This window comes from Zonotrichia leucophrys, unplaced genomic scaffold (genome assembly GCF_028769735.1).
Source record: "Zonotrichia leucophrys gambelii isolate GWCS_2022_RI unplaced genomic scaffold, RI_Zleu_2.0 Scaffold_655_28335, whole genome shotgun sequence".
NCBI classification, from domain to species: Eukaryota; Metazoa; Chordata; class Aves; order Passeriformes; family Passerellidae; genus Zonotrichia; species Zonotrichia leucophrys.
In genome coordinates, this window is record NW_026992860.1 from 13,151 (window position 1) to 21,845 (window position 8,695).

At 48.6% G+C, this 8,695-nt stretch overlaps 1 long non-coding RNA gene across 1 annotated transcript; it reads right to left on the reverse strand.

The window, feature by feature from the left end:
• Positions 1–3,498: 3,498 nt before the first annotated feature.
• On the reverse strand, positions 3,499–8,036 carry LOC135441900 (uncharacterized). Its single transcript, XR_010438575.1, has 3 exons — positions 7,926–8,036; positions 5,086–5,223; positions 3,499–3,600 (listed from the first exon to the last, which is right to left on the reverse strand). It is a non-coding gene; the product is annotated as an uncharacterized LOC135441900 (long non-coding RNA).
• Between the last annotated feature and the right edge of the window lie 659 nt (positions 8,037–8,695).

The following is an 8,695-nucleotide window of genomic DNA, read 5'->3' on the forward strand; positions in this document are numbered from 1 at the left end:
CTGCTTCGCATTTTTATCAGCTGAATATCTATTACAGCTGTGCAATTGTACTCCCTTAACTGGGTTGGTGGGATTTTGAAATGAGGGAGTGGTTGTATGGGAGGAAGAAAGCCGTCTTCCTCATGGTGAACTCTTCTCCCATGGCCAGTTGGCAAGACCTTTGGACCTGCTGCTCATGGTCCAAGCCTCTCCTAACTGTTCAATTATTCTTAAGGCAAGGTATTTCTATGGTCTCTGCTTCTTCACAATTGCTTCTTCTATCCCTTTCACTCCTAGCTTTATGTTCCTAATATATTTGGTGCTCTTTAACTAAGGTATGTGATTTCTTCTAGCTGTATTACTAACTTAGTTTCTTACCTCAATTTAAAATCTTAACTAAAACATGCAATCTTCTACTATCCCAATTCTATTCCCAGAGTGCCCCTCAACTCATCTGCACTTTTCAATTATCCTAATTCCATTTTCAGCTAACCCCTTGGCTCACCTCAGGCACATCCCCAACTGCCTCTCTCCCAGCAGCTCAGAGCTGCATTGCACAGCGCTTGCTGTGCACCAGAGAGCACAAAGCAGGCTGGCCTGGTGGGCCTGAATATTTCTGCCAAACACTCTGCATCTCACACCTTTGCTCTGGCTCAGTGCAGAACTGCAGGATTGCAGGCGCTTCCTCCCAGAGCTGCGTGAGGCGCTGGCTCCTGCAGATGTGCCCTGCCAAGCTGTCCCTGCCTCACGCTGGCCTCGCTTCCCCTGGCACAAGTGCCGGGCCTGAAGGAGCTGCCCTGTGCTCCAGCCTGCCGAGCAGCCCGGCTCCCTGCCCCGGTGCCCAGAGTGCTGCACACACTGCTGGCCTTTGCCAGGAGTTGCAGGGCAGCCGGCAGAAGAGGAGGAATCCTCAGCCAGCCCAGCGGCCCTCGGCTGCCCTTGGCCTTTCTCTGCTCCTGGGCACACTCCAGACGGCCAATGCCTCCAGGCTGGGCTGTGCCCAGTATGGCTGCGCTTCCCCTCGGGAGCAGCCAGCTGCCACCTGGGCTCTGAGAGCGCCGGATTCGCCCGCTCCCAGCAAGAGGCACCCAGGGCCCGGCTGCTCCCTCTTGCAGCTCCAAGGGCCTCCTTCCAGCCTGCCTCTGCCGGGGCTCAGGCTGCTCCAGCCTCTGCCGGGGCTCTGCTGGGGCTCCAGCCCGGGCAAGGCCGGGCCCGCTCTCACCTCACAGGCGCTGACAGCTCTGCACCACAGGAGACCTTCCCGAGCACCCTCTCTGATCTTTCTGCTTTCTCACTTGAGCAAGGCTCTCCTCCAGCCAAAGAGATTATTGCATTTAGGGATACAAATCCAAGTGGCAGCAATCCCAATGCTCTCCAGTCACAGCTGAAGGCCTGCATCTGCGCAAGATGTTTGGGCTGCTCCATTCTTCCTTTGGTTTTGCCTTCAAATGCCGTTGCTCTTTCTGCCTCAACTAGAAGTGTCACAGATGTACCAAAATGGGCCAGTGTGCTGGCCAAAGGCAGTGTGCTCTGGAGATGATGAATGAAGAGTCTTCCCAGCTTTCAAAGCACATTGCAAAAAACAACAATCCCTTCTTTTTAAATTTGAACCGTTTAGTAGCAATAAAATGGTTATTAAGATAGTAATAGAAGTTAGAATAATAAGAATTTGGACAATCAGAGTTAGAACAGTAAAGGACAATAAAAACAAAGACATACGGACAGTCCTGGTGCCTCCTGGGCAATTATGCCCCGAAAGCACACACACTAACAAAGGATTAGCCCTTAAAAGCAATAGCCTGTTGCATATTCATATATCTCATACATGATGCATAAATTCTTTTCAAACAAAGGGTGTTCTCTGCTTATTGTCAAGTTCTCCCCCTTAGTCCTGTTGGCTCCTCAAAGTCGGGAAGGAGGTGGAAGAAAGTTGGTGTTTTCCAATAAGGACGCAAGAATTCTTCCCTTGGGGCTTTTGGTGTCCTGTTGCTGTCATCTCTGGGCAAAGAATTTCTTGATTACCCCATCCCTTTCTTGAGCTACTTAAAAAAGTATCTTACATCGCATAGCTCCTGTTTTACATAATGTTATAACCTAAAACTCTATTTACCACTGAAATATTACCAATATAGCTGGACGGGACCTACATGAGCTTGTCTGGCCTTTGCTGCTTGACCAAATAGCGGCAACTGTGGAATTTTACCCCAGAGACACTTTTGGCTAGCTGGATGCTGCAGCTGGGCGCTTGGAGGCAAGTCCAGGCATGCAGGAGCTCAGCTTCACCTTTGGAGAAGAAGCTTTAAGGCGAGGTGAAGGAAAGGAGTCGGTTCTGATGGACGGTTTCTATCCAGAGCTTTATTCCTGGCCCATAGGCCTCTGAATCCAGCAATGGCTCCAGGAGAACTCCCAACCGCATGGTTTGCTCGCCCTTTTACCCGGGGCAGAGGGGCAGGGAAGGAACACGGGGACCACCAACCAGGTACGGGGCGGGGAAGTCTCAAGGGACAGAGGACACCTGGATGGCCCAATGTCCTTCCAGGAGGGGAGGGCATCTTTTGAATTCTGCCAATCACTCGACGCCCTTCTGGAATGCCAGGATTGACAGACAGCGCTCAGCAGGGGTCAGGGTGTGGAAAGGAGGGATGATTGACACACCTGGCAGGGAATGATCAGGGAGGAACCTGGGGTATCTGAGGCAAACCATGACATAGCACCGCAACATACCACACTACTTAAAAAAATACAGTACTACTAACTAAGACAACATAACACATATAGTATATTAATTTATTATTATATTAATATCTGTGAAGAGCCTGTCCTGTAATATGTACTTTTCACAACACCAAAGAAGCCATTGCACCTTTAAGAGACAGCTGACAACTCAGAAGGAAATGCTCAGCTTGTTCACAGGGTGAGAAAGAAAGGATTCTTCCAGATGAGTTAAAGTTTCAGAAACTTTATTTATTTACAATCCTACTCTATAATCCTGTAGGGTGGTATTTACAGAAAAATGGACAGGCACTAAATGAACCAGCCTAACCTTCTGGAGCTAACTAAACTAACTAACCTTCTAGGACTAAGTCAGGTTTTTAATAAAGCTGCATTCAACTTTGTGGATAAAAAGGTGATGTTGCGAGCAGAAAGAAGAAGCAGAAGAGTTGCTGACAGACAAAGGGGTAGCAACCCAAATAAAATGACCCTTACAGCATCTACCAATTAGATTAAGAAAAAGATGCGTGCTTGCCTCAGGACAAAATAGAGCTACCAGTCAAGAGATGCGTGGACAAAGGGCAGCAACCAAACAAACAATGCATGATTATAGAAACCTGCAGGATAGGAAGTAATTATAAACTATGTTTAGAAGCACAATAAATGGCTTCTCCTTGATTCACAGTGGATTGTGCAGAGTCTTTTTTCTTTTCTCCACATAGTCCTACTCTAAATCCTACTCTAAATCCTACTCTACACTCCTACTCTACAATCCTACTCTCTAAGATGGCTATGGAGAAAATGGTCCTGATGTGATTATAGCACTGTTTGCTTCTCCATCCTCCTCTTCACTGAGATGATGAGTGGTGCCAGGGTGGATGCAGCCTCGGCTGATGTTACAAATGGATGCTGTTCACAAAAAAAAAAGGCCAAAAAACCATAAAACAAATACAGAAACAAAACCAAAAAAGAAAACAAAACACAAACAAAAACCCAAAACCAAAACAAAACAAATAAACCAAAAACAAACAACAAACCAAACAACAAAAAGACAAAGAACAGTGAACAGTGAACCATTACTTTCCAAGCTCAGTGCTTCACAGGCTCAATTGGGATTGCTCTGAGTCCTAAAAAGACCCAGAAAGAGGAGCAGTGGGACCATCTGCTACCCAGCAGTCATGTGCAGGACCCTGCCATCACAGGCAAACCTGGCCCAGAATCCCACTCATCCATTTATTCAGGTTTCTTTATCTTGTTGGGATTTTTGCCCTGCCAGTGCTCTAGAAATGGTGCTTCCTGTCCCTGGGTTTTCTTCCTTTCAGGAAACTCCAATGGCTCACACGGGTCCCTGCCTTTGAAAGACAGGCACTGTGCTGATTCCCACAGGGACAGAAAGCAGTGTCTGCCTTTCCATGCCCTGCCCCTCGTGTGCTGGATGGCACCTTCCTTCCCAGCAGGGCCAGCCCAGTGGCACTGGGCCCTGCAGTTCCCTCTCTGCCACACAACCTGGCAGTAACCCTGGCACAGTTCCCATCTGCTTGAGTGTGCCAGGCAGCAGATGGGGCTGGGACAAGTCCCTCCCAGCTGTCCCTGTTTGCGTGGCAGAAACCTCTAAGGGTGGGCTGGGGGGCACAAACCAGGGCCCCTCAGAGTGAGCCCCCCACAGCCCCTCCTGCCCACAGCCAAATCTCTGACTGCTCAGCTGGGACTGGCTTCCTTGGGTTCCTCCACCACCATTTCATGTCTCTGTACCCTGCATTGCTCTACTTCAATTCTTTTGCCATTAGAGAAAACTGAGCCCTCCACCAAATTACAAAAGAAGGCGACAGAAACAGTCAGAGGACAGAGCGCCTCTCCTCTCAGGAAATGCAGAGGGAGCTGGAGTTATTCAGTTTTGTGAAGAACAGGCCCCAGGGAGACTTTATTGCCACTTTCCAAGATTTCAGAGTTGCTTTGAAGAAAGCGGGGGACATCTTTTTTAACAGGGCCACTTACAATAGGATATGGACAAATATTATTAAACACAAAGGGTATCTAATCAGAGTAGGTCTAAGGAAGAACTTATTTTCTTGGAGCATGGTGGAACCCTGGCACAGCTTGCCCCAAGAGCTTGTAGGTGCCCCATCCCTCCAACCATTCTGGCTCCAGTGGCAAAGGGCTCTGAGCAACCTGATCTCTTTAAAGATGTCCCTGCTCATTGCAGGACACTTGCACCAGAGGACATTTACAGGGCCCTGCCAGCCCAGCCCAGTCTAGGATTCCTCACTGTTTTCATTTGAAGAGCACCAAGAATGGAGGAGACGAGGAACGGAGCTCATCTGCTGCCTTGGGCTTGAGTGGAGGAGGAGCCCATCGCTCAGAGCCTGTTTCACCTGCAGCCCCTTCACATTTTACCTGCAGGAGCTCCTTGGCAGACCAGCGCCGCGCCTCGTCTCTCTGCAGGCAGCAGCTCAGGAAGTCACGCAGGCAAGATGAAAATAGGTTGGGCTGCTGCAGCTTTTGTCTTCCTCCTGTGGCTATCAGGAGTTGAGGCTGGGGAAAAAGGAGACACCAGGCTCCACCTGCTTCTTTCCCATCTGTCACTGCTCTCCCAGATCCCATTGATTAAGCTCCACTCTGCAGTGGCACTTTCTGCCCTGGCAGAGACCCAGAGATGACTTTCCTTTACCAACCAAAAACCCAAACCCCGATGCAGCCACAGCTTTCCCACTGTCCTGCAGATCTTGCCTTGGCAGCTGATTTCATTGGCTGACCTAGTTAGTGGGAACTACATCAGCACAAGCACATTTCCTTCCCTGAGGATTCATATCAGCTTGAGAGGCGTTTTGGAAGAAGGACTTTGCTGTACTAACTCTACTGTATCCAAGGGTTAGGATATGAAAAGTATCTGCAGTGCTTCTTGGTCACTTAAGCACAGCTGCCATAAAACAAAACCAATCAAGCTTTCTGCTTTGTTCTGGAAAACAATGGGAATTGGAAGGGAAGAAAGGAAATCCACCAGGTATTCCTCAGGTAAGGAAACAAACATTGGGAATCTCATCTTCAACACAGACACATTAAGATGCATGCACAAATGCACTGGGATGAAAATGCCTGCTTGGACACACAGGAGCCACCTGCAGCTCTGTCTCTCAGCAGTCTGAAAATTTCTGCTTTCCTTACATGGAAAAGAAAAACTTTTCATGGTCAAATCAGAAGGAGAGGTTCCATCCCTACGGTCACCCTCTACTCATTTGGCTACACAAGTCAATGCATGAATGGTAGGCCCATCCCAGAAAGTGCCAGGAAACAAATGGGAGGTTTTGGCAGGCTCTCCACATCACCAGGCTCTGGCTTGGTGATGTGCAGAATGTGCTTTGGGCTAGGAGAGAAACACGGTCACTGAGTGTTTCAGCAGCACTGCACAAGAAGCAGAAGAGACTCTGTGGCCTTTAGACCCTCATGCCCAGGTTCCAGGCATGTTTCCCAGTGAGAAGAAACTGCACAGGGGGTTAAGTTCCTCTCTAAAAATCAGTGCCTTAGCAACTTTCTTGTGTTTGGGCTTCTTTTCTTCATTTCTGGAAATGTAACACCAGTTCTGAGAGGCTTGCCTTGTGATTTTAGGGGCATCTTCCCAGACAGACAAGTGGGAACAACTTGAACCCAAAGCAAATGTTTCCTGAGAAGAGCTGGGGAGTGTTTGCCTGTGGTGAGGCTTGAGCTGTCTGGCAATCCCCTTCCATGACGTGCAGAAACATCCAGCTGCTCCCCAGAACTCAGTCCCTCTGGGCACGCAGGCCTCTGGAAACACCTGACGATTCCAGCCTTTCTCCTGCTCAAGAGCATCTAACCTAAGCTGAGCTCCAGTTTCTTCAGCAAGGCCAAGGATGCTCAATTCCATGCAGCTGACAGTGTCCATGGAGCTCAGCAGGTCTTTCTGATACTCCTCAGGCCAAGGAGTTACAGTGTAGATTGGCAAGACATCGGCTGATCATTATCCAGTGTGGTTCATGTGGAACCAAGCTCTACCACGCTGACAAGTCAGAGGGAGAGAGCTCATTCTGCTTTTGCAAGATGGTATTTAGAAACATAAGACACCAACTTGGAACTATTCAAACCTCAACTTGCAGAATCCATCTCAAATAGGCAAAAATAACAATGGCAAGAGGCCTTGGAGTCTCCATAAAAATGCCCACCACTGTCATGATAACTCTGTGCTCGTGGCATTGAAATAGATGGTGACCAAAGAGACTTTGCTATTATCCTCTTTAAGCCAAAGGAGAATTTCAAAGCCAGAAATGGCAATGCACTCCCCTTGTGTACAAATAATTTATGTGGCTTTCTGTCCTTTTCCCACATCACCAGAGGTGACAAAGAGGGTTTTATCCTGACTCTCAGCTGAGCTCAGCCGCTGGCCATGGTGGGGAGCTGGAGCCCTCCCTGTCATTAGAACTGTGCAGGCCAGGGATGGCCCTGCTCCTGTGGTAAAGAAACACAGCACCGGTGTCAACTGCCCACGCTGGATCCCAGCCCAGGCACCTGCCTGCAAGCTCATCAACTTGTTAAAGTACCAGGAAACAGCCAAGGGTTTGGCAAACAATTCTAACTGCAGTCGGAGACAAACACATCCTAAACTTATCCAGGACACCCACACACATGAGTGAACAATGTACAGATGACTTGAAAGCCTGAAAGTTTCAAAGATCCACAGGATTTGAAAAAGATGCTACAGAATGCAAGAGAAGAGCTGTGTTTAAAAAATGAAAAAGCAAGCAGAACTGCTTGGGCATTGGTTTGGTAGTGGTTTTTTTTTCTCTTTTACTTTTTTGTTTACTTTTCATTTTCCTTTTTTCTTATGTTTTCTAGGAAATTGAAACTGGGAAGGTCTAACCTCCATTGCTCAGGATGTTTATCACATGTCTACCCTCTCCACTGAACAATTCCACTGAACAATGTTGGAACTCTTGTCCTCCAGAAACAGAGTTCCAACATTGTTCAAAAAACAAGTGAGAAATGTCAGGCATGGCTGGAGGCCAAACTGGCAGGTTTTCTGAACTGGTTAGGTTTCTGAACTGCCACTTCCCTTTCTGATACAACCAAAGCTACAGCAGATGCTGATGTGTTGCAGGGGCATTTTTAGAATGACACCTTGGTGGAAGTGGTGCCAGCAGATGGCAATGGGATTTTGTCCAATGGCACACAGAGCATGGGACAGGTGAGAAAGACAGTGGGATCAGTGAGTATTTGCACCTTACCAAGACAGGAGTTGCATTCCAGGAAGGAACTTCTCGTTCCACCATTTCGATGCCCACGATTCCCAAAGACCATATGTCCACTTTGGGGCCACATGGTTGACCTGTCACCACTTCAGGCGCCAGCCACCCAGCAGCGCCGGCCACGGAGCTCCGTCTGCCCTGCTCAGGGCTGAGCTGAGCAAAGAGGCCAAAGTCAGCTGTGGAGAAAACAACAAACCATGAAAGCCAGCTCCAATTAGGAAACCAAGCAAAAGAATTCCCCACTCTCAAACTAAGAATGTGCTGTTGGATCTCCTGGAGAACTGTCCACGCTTGATTTCCTTGGGGCTTTAGCCAAGGGAGTATGGAATTGGCCACTTCCAAAAAAACCCCAATTTCTCAATGTTGCTCACAGCAGTGGACTTCATTCCCCTGAAGCTTTAGATTGTAGCTCCCTCTCTCTGGAAGGGACACACACAGAGCAAGGCCACTCTTGACTGCTTGTGGTTCCTTCTACCTCTGTGCACGTTGCAACTGTGCCCTCAGCTCGCAGCAGGGGTCCCTGCACTGCCACCAGCACCATTTTTGGGGAGCTGGCAGTCACTCCAAGCAGCCCCACACCCACAGCCCTGGAACGCTGCACCTGACCAAGAATATACTGACCCAGCTTGACAGAGCCGTCAGTTCTGAGAAGGATGTTTCTGCTCTTCACATCTTGGTGGATGACGTGGTTTGAATGAAGAAATTGCAGTCCTTGCAGGCACTGAGAGAGAAAACAGAAACAGGAGGGC